Source organism: Rhipicephalus microplus, chromosome 5, assembly GCF_043290135.1.
Source record: "Rhipicephalus microplus isolate Deutch F79 chromosome 5, USDA_Rmic, whole genome shotgun sequence".
NCBI classification, from domain to species: domain Eukaryota; kingdom Metazoa; phylum Arthropoda; class Arachnida; order Ixodida; family Ixodidae; genus Rhipicephalus; species Rhipicephalus microplus.
In genome coordinates, this window is record NC_134704.1 from 210,422,251 (window position 1) to 210,441,101 (window position 18,851).

Consider the following 18,851-nt stretch of genomic DNA (forward strand, 5'->3'; position numbering starts at 1 on the left):
TGAGATATAACAGAAAGTCATGCCAAGGAATGTACAGGAAGAAGTTATTAAAATCAATGGAATATAAATAAGAAGAAAGAAAAGTGGATGAAAAAATTACCAACCGTGAGCAGGAATCGAACCTACGACCTTCGAATTACGCGTTCGATGCTCTAACCACTGAGCTATCACAGCGGCCCTCCCTCTATCCACTTTTTTGGGTTTGTTTATCTGTGAATTTAGAAGTAGGAGCGACAGTCAGCGCCATCTATAAGCCAAACAACGAGTGTGAAAACACTCTTATGCGCATGTTTGGCGTCACGTAGCACGTGAACTTATTATGAGTGGGCAGCTGATAAATTGTCCCTCTTATACAACCTAAACACACCAAGTCTGCCAGTACGAGACCCTCGTTCAATGAAATAAGGGTAAGAAGTGTATACCTAAGGGCTCGTTTTTCCGTGCTTTTAACACAATATAATGAGATATAACAGACAGTCATGCCAAGGAGTGTACAGGGGGAAGTTATTAAAATCAATGGAATATAAATAAGAAGAAAGAAAAGTGGATGAAAAAATTACCAACTGTGAGCAGGAATCGAACCTACGGCCTTCGAATTACGCGTTCGATGCTCTAACCACTGAGCTATCACAGCGGCCATCCCTCCATCCACAGCGGCCCTCCCTCCATCCACTCATATTAAGTTCACGTGCTACGTGACGCCAAACATGCGCATAAGAGTGTTCTCACACTCGTTGTTTGGCTTATAGATGGCGCTGACTGTCGCTCCTACTTCTAAATTCACAGATAAACCCTAAAAAGTGGATGGAGGGAGGGCCGCTGTGATAGCTCAGTGGTTAGAGCAACGAACGCGTAATTCAAAGGTCGTAGGTTCGATTCCTGCTCACAGTTGGTAATTTTTTCATCCACTTTTTTTCTTCTTATTTATATTCCATTGATTTTAATAACTTCCCCCTGTACATTCCTTGGCATGACTGTCTGTTATATCTCATTATATTGTGTTAAAAGCACGGAAAAACGAGCCCTTAGGTATACACTTCTTTCCCTTATTTCATTGAACGAGGGTCTCGTACTGGAAGACTTGGTGTGTTTAGGCTGTATAAGAGGGACAATTAATCAGCTGCCCACTCATATTAAGTTCACGTGCTACGTGACGCCAAACATGCGCATAAGAGTGTTTTCACACTCGTTGTTTGGCTTATAGATGGCGCTGACTGACGCTCCTACTTCTAAATTCACAGATAAACCAAAAAAAGTGGATGAAGGGAGGGCTGCTGTGATAGCTCAGTGGTTAGAGCATCGAACGCGTTATTCGAAGGTCGTAGGTTCGATTCCTGCTCACAGTTGGTAATTTTTTCATCCACTTTTCTTTCTTCTTATTTATATTCCATTGATCTAAATAACTTCCCCCTGTACATTCCTTGGCATGACTGTCTGTTATATCTCATTATATTGTGTTAAAATCACGGAAAAACGAGCCCTTAGGTGTACACTTCTTTCCCTTATTTCATTGAACGAGGGTCTCGTACTGGCAGACTTGGTGTGTTTAGGTTGTATAAGAGGGACAATTAATCAGCTGCCCACTCATATTAAGTTCACGTGCTACGTGACGCCAAACATGCGCATAAGAGTGTTTTCACACTCGTTGTTTGGCTTATAGATGGCGCTGACTGTCGCTCCTACTTCTAAATTCACAGATAAACCCAAAAAAGTGAATGGAGGGAGGGCCGCTGTGATAGCTCAGTGGTTAGAGCATCGAACGCGTAATTCGAAGGTCGTAGGTTCGATTCCTGCTCACAGTTGGTAATTTTTTCATCCACTTTTCTTTCTTCTTATTTATATTCCATTGATTTTAATAACTTCTTCCTGTACATTCCTTGGCATGACGTTCTGTTATATCTCATTATATTGTGTTAAAAGCACGGAAAAACGAGCCCTTAGGTATACACTTCTTTCCCTTATTTCATTGAACGAGGGTCTCGTACTGGCAGACTTGGTGTGTTTAGGTTGTATAAGAGGGACAATTAATCAGCTGCCCACTCATATTAAGTTCACGTGCTACGTGACGCCAAACACGCGCATCAGAGTGTTTTCACACTCGTTGTTTGGCTTATAGATGGCGCTGACTGTCGCTCCTACTTCTAAATTCACAGATAAACAAACCCAAAAAAGTGGATGGAGGGAGGGCCGCTGTGATAGCTCAGTGGTTAGAGCATCGAACGCGTAATTCGAAGGTCGTAGGTTCGATTCCTGCTCACATTTGGTATTTTTTTCATCCACTTTTCTTTCTTCTTATTTATATTCTATTGATTTTAATAACTTCCCCCTGTACATTCCTTGGCATGACTGTCTGTTATATCTCATTATATTGTGTTAGAAGCACGGAAAAACAAGCCCTTAGGTATACACTTCTTTCCCTTATATATATATAATATATATATGTTACGGTGCACCATCGACAGGACAAAGCGTAGCACTTTGCAGAAAGGACCGAGACGCCTGTGCGTTAGACGCTTGCGGGAGAGGTAACTGAGCCATCTCGTTCCGCTGCCGATTCTTTGTGGACGTTGTACTCTAGCAAAGACCTCGCCCTGTCACATTTGGTGCAGGTGCGGGGTAACCGCTTCGCAACGGAACTTATCAGCGGCCGTCGTTTTAAGGTTCATTCTGCAACGATGGCGGAAAATACGCCGTCTGAGTCTGCTCAAGGTGTTCCTGCAGCTGGAGATTATATAGCGACTACATCTCCTCCTGCGACTAGAACCTTCGTGCTATAACCCCCGCGAAATTCTAGCACGTTTAGTGGTTCCGGCGGTCCAGATGAAGTGGACGTTGAAGATTGGCTGGCAGAGTACGAACCTGTCTTCACTCGACACCGATGGGGACCGACTCCTATGCTGGCGAACATGTAGTTCTATCTGAGGGGAACCGCCAAATCTTGGTGTGAGAACAATGAAGCAGAACTTGGGAGTTGGGCAACGTGTAAGGAGAAAATTTCGGACCTGTTTGGGAAGCTTATGGGAAGAAAAATGGCCGGAAAGATATTGCTCGCAACTCGGGCGCAGACCTTACGAAGTCGTACATGTCGTATATGGAAAATGTGTTAGCATTTTGTCGCAAATCCACGCCGAGATGCCGGAGGCTGACAAGGTTGGACATACTCTTAAGGCGATTGCGGACGACGCATACAACCTCCTCATCTGCAAAAATTATTCTACAGTGTACGCCTATATAAAGAAATGCCGGCGCTTTGAGCTAGCGGACAGCCGGAAGATTGAGTGCATGTTTGCCCGCCTTGCGAATGCGGCTGCAACGTCCTCTTGTGAAGACCTTGCAAGAACACAGCCACCACCTCCAGTTTCATCAGATCAGGTGACACGAATTGTGCGGCATGAACTTGAAGCCATTGCCCCTGTTCCGGCTGACATTGCTGCAAGTGACACGACCCCACTCACTGCTAACATGGTGGAAGCCATCGTTCACCAAGAACTCGCTAGCATAGGCATTCGCTCGGTGTGCGCATGGCCCAGCGCGCAGCGAGTTCCATGGCGGCCACCCTCTTCCTATCACGAGCAGCAGTTTACGACTCGATCTCGTGACCCTGCTGCGGGAACCACCGACAATCGATCCATTCGCTTTTATTGCTACCGTATCTGTCATGTCGTCCAGTACTTCAATTAGCGCTGATCCTCGCTACCCCGGATGTCGTCTGAACCTTTCTACCGACAGGACAGCACCCGCTTTGCATCTTCCGTGCAGCCTTCCTCGCCAAACAAGTAGAGAAAGTCCAACAGCCAATCTTCGTCACCGCACGGTCGTTATTGGGGTTTGCCTCCAGGACGTCGCCAGTCGTCTCCCTCCCGCAGCCTCGCAGGCCATCGTCCCCATTCAATGCCACTTCTGTCTATCCGGAAAACTAAACGGTGCAGTGCCTGGCGGTCACGCTGGTTATCGACTTCCTCCACAAATCTTTTCTTGACAATTTCGTCGAGACAAAGTTTGTTAGGCGTTGATGTTGATGATGTTAATATTTCTGCCCTTATAGATACTGGGGCGCACATTTCTGTGTGCCGTTGCAACTAGTCAAGTAGGTACTCCGTAAGAAGTCAAAATTTAGTTTATTTCTTACGATGTTTCAGCAAGAGTCTGGCCACTGGCTGAAACGTCGAAAGAAATAACTATGTTGTAACTCCTCATGGAGCATCTACTTGACTACTTGCAACGGTACGGCCACTGCACCACGATGCCTGTCTACATATTGACGCATGCCACCATTGATGAACTAGCCGCTGTGGCTCATACTCTTTTTCGGCTGAGAAGAAGAAGAGAACATTTTCGTTGCTCTGGTTCAGGTAAACTCTTGGCTGTAGGTCTTGTTTTGCTCGTGACATTACTGGTGGAGACGATGGGTACGTGTACTTTGGCTGTGTCCGCCATATTGGAGGCAGCTACATCTCGAAAAGCAAGAAGCAGCCACCGCCTGCGTGGGTTACTCCCTGAATTTGGTCCAGTGGCATCGACAACCAGAAAGATGGCCACTCCGATGACAAGTCAGGCGGTCCAAACCAGCGATGCCCATGGTTCTCTTCTCGCGCATGTTTTTCATGCCACAGACACCAAAGCCATTTTATGTACACATCTTAGAGGATGTTGATGACTAGCTCAACCACTTTGATCGGGTTGCCAGAAGCAACGAATGAGACGATGTTTGCAAGCTGTGCCGAGTTTATACTTCTACCTGGAAGATTCTTCGAAGACGTGGTACGAGAGCCACGAGGGCTTCTTTGCAATCTGGCAAGAGTTCAGCCGACAGTTTCGTGACACCTATCGCAATGCAGAGGGGAAGGAGAGGGCTGGAAAAGCCATATCCTGCAGAAACCAGCAGGCGAAAGCACGAGTACCCACGTTTGTCGAGCACATGGTTCGTCTCTTCAAGGGAGCGGGTCGTGCCATGCCGGAGAAAAAGAAGGTGCGGCATTTGATGCGCGAAGTAAAAGAAGAGACCTTCGCTGGACTTGTGCGCAATCCACCAACGACAGTCGCCGAGTTCATCAGTGAGGCGACCACGATGGAACGTACTCTGCAGCAGCGACCGTCAATATATGAACGCCAGATCCCGGGCACTGTATGCTCTATAGGCTCTGAGAGCGAGAGACAGGTCTCGCAGACTTCATTAGAAGTATCGTTCGCGACAAATTGCGACAGCTTCAGGTAGTGGGATCCCACCCACTGGTGCCAGGCCTCGCAGGTGTAATCGAACAAGAAGTCCAGCAGGCCATCACACCTCTGGCCCCAATTGCACCACCGGTTCCCGAGGCCCCAGTCCTCATATACGCAGCAGCGTTGCGATCCCCTGTGTCACCGGCTACAGATCCTGCTCTGCAGGACCTGTAGCCAGGCTATGCAATCATTGCAAGGCAGTGCTTCAAGCCGGCTTCTCGGCGCAAGGTTTCCGAGCACACCCTGCTGTCTGCCGTCTGCCTCAAGACAAAGTGGTAGCGTCCGCTCTGCTATCACTGCGGCGAAGCTGGTCACGTATACCGGAACTGTCAATACCTGCAACTAGGTCTCCGCGGCTTCCACCCTGATTCTCGATGCCCACGCTACGGCGAGCGCCCCCGCGAAGTCGAAGCCTATCTCATGGGGCAGCGAAGTCCTTCGACTATTCAGCACCACCAGTCGATATTACTATCGCTTTGCCGGTCTACGTCACCCAGTTTGCCCTTGTCCTCTTCCGCTCCTTTCAGGAGCTGGTCACCAAGTCCACGCAGGGGAAACTAGGAACGGTGACCTCTGTGGGTGAAGTCGTGGTCCAGCAAACTGTAAAAGACCCTCCTCCGACGCAACGACACGACGAGGAGCATTCCGGTTTTGGAGTATTCTCAACAGCAGAAAGGTCGTTCCTGTCTGTCAGTGTCGGGGCATTGCCGCTCTATGTGCGTGTTTGTCCTTTTGTGTCTGAACCGTTCTTAGGTTAGTGTTTATGGCTTTTCGGCCCTGTGCAACGCTGGTAGAAACTCGATACGTCCGATCTCACGCGTTTTCTGCGAGTGAATACTAAGAATTATGCTGTTGTGCTTTCTGCAGTGGTGTGGCTCCCCGTGGGGTAAAGAAAGCCCCTCTCGACCGTGGAGTCAGGCCGGAGCCACCTGGAAAGGCAGTTAACTCCGAGGCACGAGCTCGGACGGATCGCGAGACAGCAGAAGCCGACATGTAACGTTTACTTTTAATACAGTTTGCTTTAAAATATTAAACTTGCATTCCTTCTTTCAGTATTCCCCTGACATGGCGATGTCGATTAACCAAGAACCAGTTAAATTAACGGTATCTTGCAATTACGACATCTACTGCTGCAATCACCATGGACGAAGCCCCCAAAAATCAAGCCCAAGCTTACTCAACGATCGCGACGAAGGACTTGCTTTTGTCCGAAGACAGAAAAGCTCTGAAAGCACTTGAGAACACAGATCTTGCGACGAACTCAAGCAACGCTGCATCCCTCACACGGGCAGAAAGGTCGAGCTCGTCACGAGACTCATCAAAAACAATGAACGGCGACGAACTAGCGGCACGCAGGAGCCTCCAATGACGCGACGAACTACCAGCGACGACGAGCTGGCAAGCATTCGGAGCCTCTCTGCTGCCAACGCAAAACTCCACGCCGAAATGAAAGCCCTCCAAAGTCAAGTACGACTTCTGGCTACGACGAACGACCAACAAGATAGCCAACGCCACGACAGCCGTCACGAAAACAATGAAATGAGCGAGCCCCGAATAATTTCATCCGAGCATGCACGTAATGAAGATGGAAATTGACGACAATCAATCCGGTGACATCACGCAATTACTCTCAATGATGACCGAATCACAAGCAAAATTGACAGAGTGTATTGTCAAGCACGAGAAGCCATTCAAGTTTATTCGACCAACGACACGTCAACAGCAATACCATTTTATGACGCCTCAGTTCAAACCAACGTAAACATTTAGACAACTGAGACCGAAATAATAGCGTCACTTGCTCACTGGTCACCGTCACTGACACTTGTGAACGCCATCACCCACTTACGAGGTCCTGCACGCGACTGGCACTTAAGCTATGGAAAACTAATAGCAAACTAGGAATTGTGGAAGCGCGAAATTTTTCAATGCTTGAAACGAAAAATAACAATGCAAGTATTCCTAGATTTTCAAGCATTACACACATTTCAGCGGCAAGAATTCATTACTGAGTACGTTTACTCAAAAAACGTGATCCTGGAAAAAGCACTGTATTACAGAGGACTAAGGAACGAATCTTCATGATATTGGCAGGCATTAAAGAAGATAAATGGGCAAATCCGCTAGCAGCGTAGTGCTGCGACTCCATTCTCGAGCTCATTGGCAGAGCTACATAGTTAGATTGCCAAAGATCAATAACAATCGCGGACGAAACGGAGCTGAGACAGACGGACTTCCAAGCAATGAAATTGCTACTCAAAACGTCAGGTCCTGCTACATCTCTCCAATTTAAGAAGCCATCTATGCAGCGATGCTTCAACTGCAACGAAAACGGACACAAATCGAGAGATTGCCCGAAGCCAAAATCTAGAGCAAGGCAACGAGCAGAAGAAAAACGCCGAGAACAACTGAGGAGGGACAACACGACCGACACTTTCGTCAAGCAGGTGAGCTGTTCTCTGGAGTCTAGTGGTCAAACGTTATCAGTTGTCAACGGCCTTCTCAGCGCGACCTCTCCTATCAAAGCCTGCATTGAGACAGGCACAAACGTCTCACTAATCTCTCCGCAAACTCTTCCACCGAAAGCTACACTGAATTCATGGACATCAGGCAACCACATCAAAATTTTCGACGACACGATGAATCCGCAAACTTCCGCCGAAATCGACATAATGATCGGAACGAAACGACCACACTATCCAATGTTGTAGTATGTCCACTACCAAAACCTTTCGACGTCATTCTTGGATTCGAAATCCAAGTCATTTTTCATCCGACGAAGGACGTAACATTGGCCTACGTGACTAAAGAGGACAGTACCCAAATGCCAACCCTCACCGTGCATGATCAGACGACGAGCTCACGTGTCAACGGGAAGACTGCCGACATTCCTATTGCATCGTTTATCCGTCAGCAACAAAACAACACAACCGACTTTGTGCTTAATCAGCCGATAGAACCCAATCGTTATGCAATATTGTGCCAAGAGATCTAAAAATCAGTTTCCTCAATGACATCAGATGCGAGCCCGGAAGAACGGAATATGCTGCGCACAATATTGCTCAAGAACTGCTCCATATTTGGATACAACGTGCGGGTACAGTCCGCTTGGACTGTACCCGCACGTTGAGCACTCTATTGAGCTCTAAGACAGCATATCTGTCGCATAACGACCATACAGAAGATTGCCAGGAGACCGAGAATTGATCACACGCCAAGTTGATGATTACTCGGCGAAGGACACCGTTCGACCAAGTGACAGTGAGTACGCCGCACCAACAATTGTGGTTGACCAGCCGAACCACCCGACAACGCCTCGACCAATGGTTCATTATTATTGAAAACTCAACGCAAAGAGGGTGAACCCGTGACACCCGATGCCAATCATCGAAGACGTGATATCAGACATCACAAGAGACGAGTCAAAATACTTCACCGTCATGGACGTCAAGGCTGCTTCTTTAACCATACGAGTGAAGGAAGACGACGTTCATAAAACCGCATTTGTCACGCCTTACAGAAAGTATTATTACCTCAGAATTGCCTTCGGTTCCTGCAAAGCGCCACAAACGATGCAGAAAGTGATACGTCATACATTTTTTGGCTTGCCACGAACCGCTGCATACATTGCCGATGTCGGCCAAGGAGCATCAACAGTTTCTGAATCGCTGAAGCTCTTGGAAGAAGCTTTAGACAGAGTAAATCTTAATGGTTGAAAGATAGACATTCGAATGTGCCAGTTAACATGTCATAAGTTGACTTTCCTCGGATACGTAATTACTAATGAAGGTCGCAGACGAGACGGCTCACGAATCGCAGCCATCGACAAGTTCGAGCCACACGCCAACCCTAAAAAATTTACTTGTTCTTGCAATGTGTTAATCACTACCGCAAATTCGTCTTGAACTTCTCAAAAATAACACGTCCATTGAGAGAACTGGTAACAAAAAAGACGAAGTTTGAGTGGACGTCAGAACACCAAGCCATCGCGGACGATCTTAGAAATATTCTCAAGTCCCCCCCCCCTTTTTTTGGCGACATTTCGACCCGAAAGTCCAACGTGAGTCTACGTTGACGCTCGTGGAACCAGAATAGGAGCCGTACTTACGCAACCACAAGATGGCAAGGAGAAGGTCATAGAATACGCACCCCGATCACTTGACGAGCTTGACTCAAAGCTTCGCTCCAACGTCCTCAAATGCATGGCGCTGCACAAGGCAGTAACTGAAAAATTTTCTCTTTACCTGCGAGGAGGACCGCGATTCACCGTATTCACAGACAACTTCAGCTTAACATATCTTGAGCAGAAGGGAGCAACCAACCGCCGATTCGCCCGCTGAATGCACGACCTCACCGAGTACACGTTTGACGTGACGCATTGCCCCGGTAGACTTAACAAAGCAGCAGACGCTCTTTCACGACTGAAAGAGAAGGGAACGTCAGGAGACGTCTTCAAAATGGAGGATGCAGAGAGGCATGTGCTTCTACATACATTGATTGTTCGCAATCACGAGACGCTGAAGCAATTTCAATCTATGAACACAGATTGTGCAAGATTCATGAAACTTCTACTCGACAGACGTCGGCGTTCTAACCAAACAAGTGACTGAGAAAGGCCGCACACTTAAGAAAAATGTCGTGCCGGGAGTGCTACGAAGCACTATCATGAAAATATTCCACGACAGCAACGAACATCTTTGCGCAACGAAACGAAGGAGCTCATCAAGCGAACGTATTGGTAGCCATAAATATCCAAGGATATTAAATCATACGTTCAGTCATGTCATACTTGACACGCAATCAATGCTCGCACAAAACGGAGTGAAGGCTGTCTGAATCCCCGAGATGTGCCGAACGAATCCAACACTGTTATATTATTGAATCATACTGGCGCACTCAGCGAAATGAAGAACGACGGCTACGTGCTGGTCTGCATTGACCACGCCACACGATACATGAATGCTGTCATCGTACCAAGTACAGCATCGACGTGCTATATCGACTACCTCTTGAACCGATGGATCCCACGATTCGGCGTTCCCGATGTGATCATTACGGATCATGTGAGAGGCTTCGCGAAGAAAGAGACGGCTTCGCTCCATAGAAGACTTGGACTCGAGCACTTGAAGACGCCATCATATTGGCCTCGTACTTGGACAACTCAGCCAGGCTCGAAACTGGGAGCGCATGCTTGCTGACGCCGTCTTCGCCGTGATATGGCAAAGTCCGAGCAAACCGGATATAGTGCATTTTTGCAAATACACGGATACCAACTGTAGTTGCCAGGCGAACTAAACATTGGAGCAATCCACGATGAATTCGAAGAGTCGGAACGATTGCGTGGACTGGCAGTAGCGCGCAAGGAAGCTAAAGAAAAGTTGACAACAAGCCAGCGTTACTCGACTTTCCGTTACGATGCGAGGCGGGACGTTCCACAATTCAAAATTGGCGACAAGGTGCTGTGCGCCATCGGGGCTCGCCGCTAAACTCTGGACCCCCGCTTCGAGGGACTGAATGTGATTGTCGGGTTTCGGGGAAAGAACATCGTCATCATACGGCGAACTGCAATGTCGAGGAGTGACGCCGAAAAGGCCGTCAACATCAAGCAGTCACGGTTGTACCACGGATGAATGGACGACACCACTGAACTTGCAGACAGCAGTATCTGCCTCTTGTTGGGGTCGTGGAGCTGATGACAGCTCCAACTAAAACGGATTTCGTGTCATTGTCAGAACTGCCGCTCCCTGTACGTGTGTGTCCTGTTGTGTCCGAACCGTCCTTAGAGTAGTGTTCATGGCTTTTCTGCCCTGTGAAACGCGCAGTTCAAACTCGATAGGTCCGAACTCATGCGTTCTCTGCGAGTGAATACCAAAAATTCTGCCGTCATGCTTCCTGCAATGGTGTGGCCCCCCGTGGGGTGAAGAAAGCCCCTCTCGACTGTGGAGTCAGGCCGAAGCCACCTGGCAAGGCAGTTAGCTCCGAGGCACCAACTAGGATGGATCGCGAGACCGGAGATGCCGACATGTAACCTTTCCTTTTCATACATTTTGCTTTAAAATCTTACACTTGCATTTTTTCTTTCATTATTACCCTGACATGCCGAAATTGCCGTCTTCGTCGGCAATCCATCTGTCAACGCCCTCGTCGACAACGGCACCGACTATTCCGCAATGACCGTCACACTGGCGCCTCCACTGAGCAAGGTTACCACACCGTGTCAAGGACCCTAGTAACGCACGGCAGGTGGCCATTTGGTGATGCTTACTGGTATGTGCACGGAACGCATTCAAATACGTACGTCGACATTTGCGGGCTCTTTCCTCGTATTGTGCGTGTGCTCCCGGGCAGTCATTCTAGGAATGGACTTCCTTCGTGAATGCGGCACCGTCATTGACCTCCGTGAAATAATTGTGTTGTTCGATGATTTTTTTTGCGCTGAAAATGACAGTACGCAATTCCGGAAAAGAGCGCTTCATGATACCAACGTTTCTCTGACTCTCCCACCTCGAAGCAGCCTCTTCAACAAGGTAGAATTGGGACAAGACGTGTCCGACGTGGTATTTGCAGAGGCCGATTCGTCACTCTTTTTTTCACGACAAATTTTTTTTGCCCGAGGAATCATTCAGCCTAGCAACAGGCACGTTCAGCTGCTGGTCACGAACTTCAGCGACGAATATCGTCACCTCACGAAACCCACTGCCATTGCATATTTTGAAGAACTTGCCGATGCTGAAGGTTCCTCCGCGTTAGCTTCATTTTCATCGAATGGCCAATCTGACGAAGCCTTTCCGAGCACTCTCGACGTAAGCGAGAGTACACCTTCGGCTCAAGAAGAAAGCCTTTTGCTTATACTTGGCTCATTTTAAGACTGCAATGCCACTACGTCGAAGGTTAAACAGACACCACGTGCTCAGGATCGTATCGTCCCGCAACCCACCGAGAGACCCATCCGACAACATTCCTATAGGCCGTCACAAAAAGAACGAAATGCGATACGTGACCAAGTCCAGCAGATGCTTCAGGATGACATCATCCAGTCATCAACCAGTCCCTGGGCTTCGCCAGTTGTGCTTGTTTCTTTACTAAGGAGAGTACGTTGCACTTTTGCGTTGATTACCCTACACTGAACTCGGTCACCAAAAGGGACGTTTATTCCGGATAGATAAATTGTTGGACCATATACGCATCACTAAATATTTTCCCTCTAAGGATATGTGTAGCGGACACTGGCAAATTACAGTAGATGACTGCCAAAAGACTGTTTTATTACTCCCGACGGCCTGTACGAGTTTAAAGTGTTGCCTTTCGGTTCATGCTCCGCGCCAGCTACTTTCTACAGAATGATGGATACGGTTCTCATGAGGCTCAAATGGCAATCAAGTCTTGGTTACCTTGATGATGTCGTGGTATTTGCAGATAAGTTTGAACAACATGTCCAACGCCTTCAGGCAGTTCTTCAGGCAATTAGAACAGCAGCGCTTTCTCTCAAACCTGAGAAATGCCATTTTGTATACGAAGAACTGAAGTTCCTTGGTCATGTTGTGAGCCATGCCGGCATCCGCCAAGATGCCGAGAAAACCCGCGCCATTGCCGTCATCCCGGTGCCCAAAAATAAGCGTGACCTACGCCGATTTCTGAGGCTCTGTGCGTATTTTTGTCAAAAACGTTTCGAAGATTGCTACACCCCTCAACAAGCTTACAAAAGGCGGTGTTGTGTTTCTTTGGAGCCCCAATCAGTGCCATGCGTTCGAGACCCTCCAAAACCTTCTCCAGGCTCCACCTGTACTGGGTCATTTTGACGAAAGCGCCGACACGGCATCGCACACTGGCGATCATGGAACACGAGTCATGTCACCACATGACTACAGCCGCACTCATGATGCGCACGCGGTCGTTTCGCTAGTTTCCCATACACGAAATTTGGTATTACGGGACGTGAATGAATGGCGAAGGTATACGACTGGTGCAAACGTGATAATCATGAAACGTGTGTCATGTAACAACATGACTTCACCCGCACTCACGATGCGCTCGCGGTTTTTTGCTAGATTCAGAAACACAAAATTGGGTATTATGGGACGTGAATGGATGACGAAAGTATGTGACTGTTGCAAACATAATCATGAGATGCGTGTCTTGTGAAAAAATGGCAGCATATCCACGGGGTGCATGACGGAGAGTGGGGCGAAGCATCCCTCCGTCCATTCGTTCTTACTTTCGTCCATCTATGCGTTCGTTTTTGTGACTGATAGTGCGCTTATGCGCCCGTCCGTGCGTGCGTCTGTTCAGGCGTCCGCACGTCCACCCGTGTGTCTGTCCTTGCGTTCGTTCATGCATCCGCCCCTGCATTGGCCCCTGCGTCAGTCCTCTTGTGTAGCCATCCGTGCATCCACCATGCATCTGTCTATGTGTTCGTTCGTTCATCTGGTATATATTCCGTTCATCATATATTCCGCACATAGAAGCACCGCCATCTAGCGGCCATTCCACGGACTAAATGCGAGGTGGCACACGCACACTTTCTTGCGGCTTTTGCTTCGCGTCCTTTTTTCACATTTGACCACCTCGAGTTCCTGGTGTATACTAGTTCACTGTATTCATGGTACTGCAGCCCAACGCTCATTAAACCTTTCTAAAACCAAGGAAGTCACGCCCAGCGAGTATAACGTAGCAACCATTTCTTGTCAGATAGTGCTCAATGCACATGTCAATGGATGCTAATGGGGATTCAGAGACAGGAGAATTCAGCTTTTAGTTAACAAGCACGCTGCGAAATTTTTATTGTTCAACCACGCAGAGGAGACATCTCCCACCGGTGCCACCTTGCAGGTCAAAGCGTAAGGCATGATTTGTACTACGACGAGGGACGAACGGGTGCTGCTTTAAGGAGCTTAACCCCTAAAACATGACTACTTGCCACTCTCATAATGCGCAGGCGGCCGTTTCGTTAGCCTCACATGTACCAAATTCCGTATTACATGACGCGAACGGATGACAAGCGTAAATGACACGTCCAAGCATAATCATGACATGCGTGTTATGTAACAACGGGACTACATGCCACACTCATGATGCGCTCGCAGCCACATCGCTAGTTTCACATGTGCCCCATTTGGTATTACGAGACGTTGATGAATGACGAAGGTATGTGACTGGCGCAAACATGACAAACACGATAATCATGACATGCGTGTCATGTAACAAGACTACATGTCACACTCATGATGCGCTCGCAGCCGTTTCGCTAGCTTCACATATGCCCAATTTGTATGACGTGACGTCATTGAATGACGAAAGTATGCGACTGGTGCAAACATGATAATCATGAGATGCGTGCCATATAGGAACATGACTACATACCACAGTCAAGGCGCCAATACAGTTCGACGTGACGCGGTGCGTGTGCTCGCCGGCATTCATTTCGTCGCGTCACGCCGGTGTTTCCACGCCAGGCACCGGTCCTGTTATATACTCGAGGAGCTCGCCACGCTGCGTCACTTTGACGCATGAGCGTTACAGCGCGTCCGGCATCCCTCCAACACGAAAAGAGGGAGACGCAGTGTTGTTTGGGTTACACATCGGCGCGAAATGCAGCATATCACATCTCGCACCGGTTGCCGTCGGGCCGAGCTGACGGGCGCTGGTCGCGCCGGTCACGCCTGGCGTCAGACTATAGAGTGCTCGCGTTTTGCAAAGGGACAGTCACAGTTCCCAATGTATGCGTGCGTAAACGCTACGCTATAGTACATTGGGTCCTTGATGATGCGCTCTTGGCCAGTTTACTAGCTCCACATATACGAAATTTGGTGTTACGTGTCGTCAATAGATGACAAAATATATGACTGGCGCTAACATGATAATCCTCACACCTCTGTCATGTAAGAACATGACAAGGTACCATGTTCATTGCGTTCTCGCGACCCTTTCGCTAGCTCCACATATACTAAATTTGGCTTCGCTTGACTTGAATAGATGACGAAGGTGAACGACACATCTAAACACGATAATCATGACACGGAAGTCATGTACGGCATCATTTTTCTTCACCTCGCAGCGTTGTGCTCATTTTGAAGTGACACATCAGCCTTATTTGCTTCGCATATCATCCATTCTCACTGTCCGTGGGATCTGCCAATTTTTTATATGCAAAGAAGTTTCCGCTTCACGAGCACCGCATCAAGAGCTTGACAGTGACACCAACACCCTCACAGGCACGAATTGAGTTCAGGCCTCCTCAGAATCAACGTGTTTGTATCTGAGTTCACGCGTCCATCAGTTTGATTGACAGACGCCCGTAGCGAACATCGCGTACAGCCACCACGTTTGCTTTTGCTCAGGAGCATTAATCACGCCGAAAATCAGGATTAATATATGAGCTTTACCACGCAGACTAGCACACATTCACGCAGAAGTAAAAGTGATATCACCAAGTGGTTACGATCACTCGCATTCAATTTAACCGCGCTGACGAAACATCCAATCACAGCCGAAACGCCGACAAGATTCGAGTGCTCCTGTAGACCACCTGTCTTTATATTTATCTGCAATACTTTATAAAAAAACAACGAGCAGCACGAGAGTGCTGCGTGTGCATTCTTCATGCATTCGAGGGTGGACATTTCCATGCTGCAAGTGGAACAAAAGAACCTGGGCAAAAGAGGACACACGCCCACGAACATGCCTTTGGGAAGTGCGTGTTGAGTTGGCAAAAATACAGCACGAGAAACACGCTGATGTTGCTGCACTGCTAAAATGTCGCGTGAATGCCGGTGCTGACGTGCCACTGACGCGACAATGTTCCAATGCCCACATGCGTTTCCCACGCCACCCGCGTTCGCATAACCATTTTTATCAGCGCTGCTTTCACGCGTTGTTTACTGTCTTCATGCCACTGCAAGGGAGCTCCGAGCAAACTCGCCTGCCCAGGAAGCTCGGGCCATCCTGCATTGCACCCCTTGACGCTGTTCTCAAGCTGGGCTCACCACGGCTGCTTTTGAAGAGTGTCCTGGACGAGAACGCCGGAACGTAAGACCTCGTCATCCTGTCGGCTACACCATTGCAATGAAGCATACAGAACCAGACGGTACCAAGACCCAACGCCCTTGCTGCAGGCCAGCTGCTCTTCTGCTGCTCTTTATCTTCTTTCTTTAGCCGAGTATGCACCCATGGTCTGCGCTGGTAGAACTTTAATCCTAAATGCATATCTCTATATAGTCACGAGGTCATATTTCATCACAGTGACGACACGAAAAAATGACAGCACGAGGGAGGCTGCTGGGTCGCATCACGATCTCATCTTGCAATCAGTCGGAGTTTGGGAGTTTGCACACATTTCGTGCTGCTCGGGCATTTCACGGACAGGCTAGAAAACACGGATAAAGATCATACCACCTAACTGAGGTGGCATAATCATCTGATTGGCATCTGACAGCTTTTGCGTCACTCGCAATTTTATTCTCCAGAGTTACCTCTGATAGCATCACAAGGCCATTCTCAGCGTTGTAACGATTGACCACCACGAGACGAGAGATCAACTCGAGAGATCACCAGAGACATTTGTGGCATATTTTCCACTCATGCTGCAGTGTGGTCGGGCACGGCCGCCTCGATGCAGCCAACCTCACCCACCTGCATTGTTATTGCAAGCTTCACATGCTAGCAGTCATGGCCTAGTGTTATGACTAACAGCAGCAGCACTGCGGCTCTAGCACGGGAAGTTTGAAGGAAGCAGAGGAAGAAGTCAGATAATAGAGCAATCTGCCAACGATCACGCGTTGTGTCTATTTGCCTCATCACAATGGCACAGTCTCGAAAGGCTCTTGCGAACCTCAGCTGCCAGATTGAGGTCCCACGTCTTCCCGAGAATCACTATCACTCTTCCTCGCTCATGCAGCCTGGAAGGCAACCGTCCCGGCAAATATCGATTCTACGACCCGCAGACGGCCTTCAGGCCTCCATTGTGGTTCCGCGAAACATGTTTGGGGACGCGATATTTCGCGCCCATTTTGCGCACGGGCTCCTCTTGCCTAGGGACGGCGTACATTTCTCTTCTATACCTGACGATCTGTGTATTCTTGTCTCTGTGTCATCGTTCTGTTCTCGCAATCTAACTATCGTCATGTCATACCAATTAGCCCATGCTGCCACACTTCTAAGATCTGTCAGCGCTTCAAACACCGTCCACGAAAAGCGTCCAGGCCTTCTCGATGAATCAGCATTGCTTAGTTCCCGCCACAGTACCAGGTCCCGACGTGAAATCACACAGATTCCACTCCCCTGGGAGCGCCGTGTGCACTTCCAAGGGTATGGATCCAATTGACACAATTTCGACATATACTGGAGCTCTAAGAGACACCTTCCATGCGTCCTTTGCCCTGCATTCGACAACCAGGAGCATCATAGTCGATGTACTTTCTACGGATGCTGGCTCTGTGTCTTCAATTGCACCATTACACAGCGCCACGGAGCTGCAGCACACCATCGCACAACTCTGCTTCACGACTGAGGCCTTGCCAGCACCCAATTACTCCACGATGCCAACTTTGTGCGCACTTTAGGCCACCTTGGCTGCGGCTGCTTTGCTGCCGGATTATATATATATGTGCGTGTGTGTGTGTGTGCGTGTGTGTGTGTGTGTGTGTGTGTGTGTGTGTGTGTGTGTGTGTGTGTGTGTGTGTGTGTGTGTGTGTGTGTGTGTGTGAAGAGAAGAAACACAACTTAGCGGTTGCCTTAAACATTACGAATGGTTTATACCGGTGGACCGGTCGAAACCGTTGGTAATGAAATGAAGACAACCGCTAAGTTGTGTTTCTTATCTTCTTAAGTACGTTTGGCTCATTGGAAAATCTTCAGCATATATAATGTTACGTGAAGGTACACACGAAACTAAGCGTTTGAAGATATATTTACATAGCGCCAACGCGCAAGCCAAGATGGAGAACAAGTGCTGTGCCCTACACCAAAATCACGTCGTCTTTCTCCGTGCCTACCTAGCCGCTTTTGTGGGAAATTGTCTCATAACATTACCCCCGGGTGCTGAAGCACCGTCGTGGTGCTTTTTATGATGTTGCCGAGTGGTAAAGCTTAAGGCGCGATACATGAGCAATATCTGTAGACAGTTATGGGGAGGAGGAGGAAGACTCGAGCGGGGCTATATCGTAGGTCACATCTGTCACCTAGCGCAATACGTGGTAGGGTCCCAACTAGCGGGAAAGCAGTTTTTCAGAAAGCCCAAGGCACCTAGTCGGAGTCCACATTAGCACAAGAGAACCCTGAGTAAAGGAAACTTGGCGATGATCAGAGTGGTTACGCTGCCACTGCTGGTCTTGCGATGCTAAGAGGCGCGGACGGGCAACTTCTCGTGCTTTTCGAGCTCTGGTGATAGAATCGTGGGCGTATTTGGTCGTCGAGTCGACGGCTGTCGGAAATATGGTGTCAAACCGTAAAGTTGCATCACGGCCAAACACGAGATAGAAAGGTGAAAAACCAGCTGCATCGTGGCGTGAGGAATTATAGGCGAACGTAACGAAAGGCAATGCACCATACGAGTCCTAGTGGTTGGAGGATACGTACATGGCGAGAATATCAGTTAAAGTCCGGTTGAATCGCTCAGTCAGTCCATTAGCTTGCGG

General features: G+C 48.5%; 1 protein-coding gene and 2 non-coding genes across 3 annotated transcripts in view; 1 reads left to right on the plus strand and 2 right to left on the minus strand.

The window, feature by feature from the left end:
- nompB (intraflagellar transport protein 88-like protein nompB) overlaps positions 1-18,851 on the minus strand; it is a 1,761,410-nt gene that overhangs the window by 145,817 nt on the left and 1,596,742 nt on the right. The window lies entirely within an intron of this gene.
- Positions 562-634, minus strand: TRNAT-CGU (transfer RNA threonine (anticodon CGU)). Its single transcript has one exon. It is a non-coding gene; the product is annotated as a tRNA-Thr (tRNA).
- Positions 1,730-1,802, plus strand: TRNAT-CGU (transfer RNA threonine (anticodon CGU)). The gene has a single exon. It is a non-coding gene; the product is annotated as a tRNA-Thr (tRNA).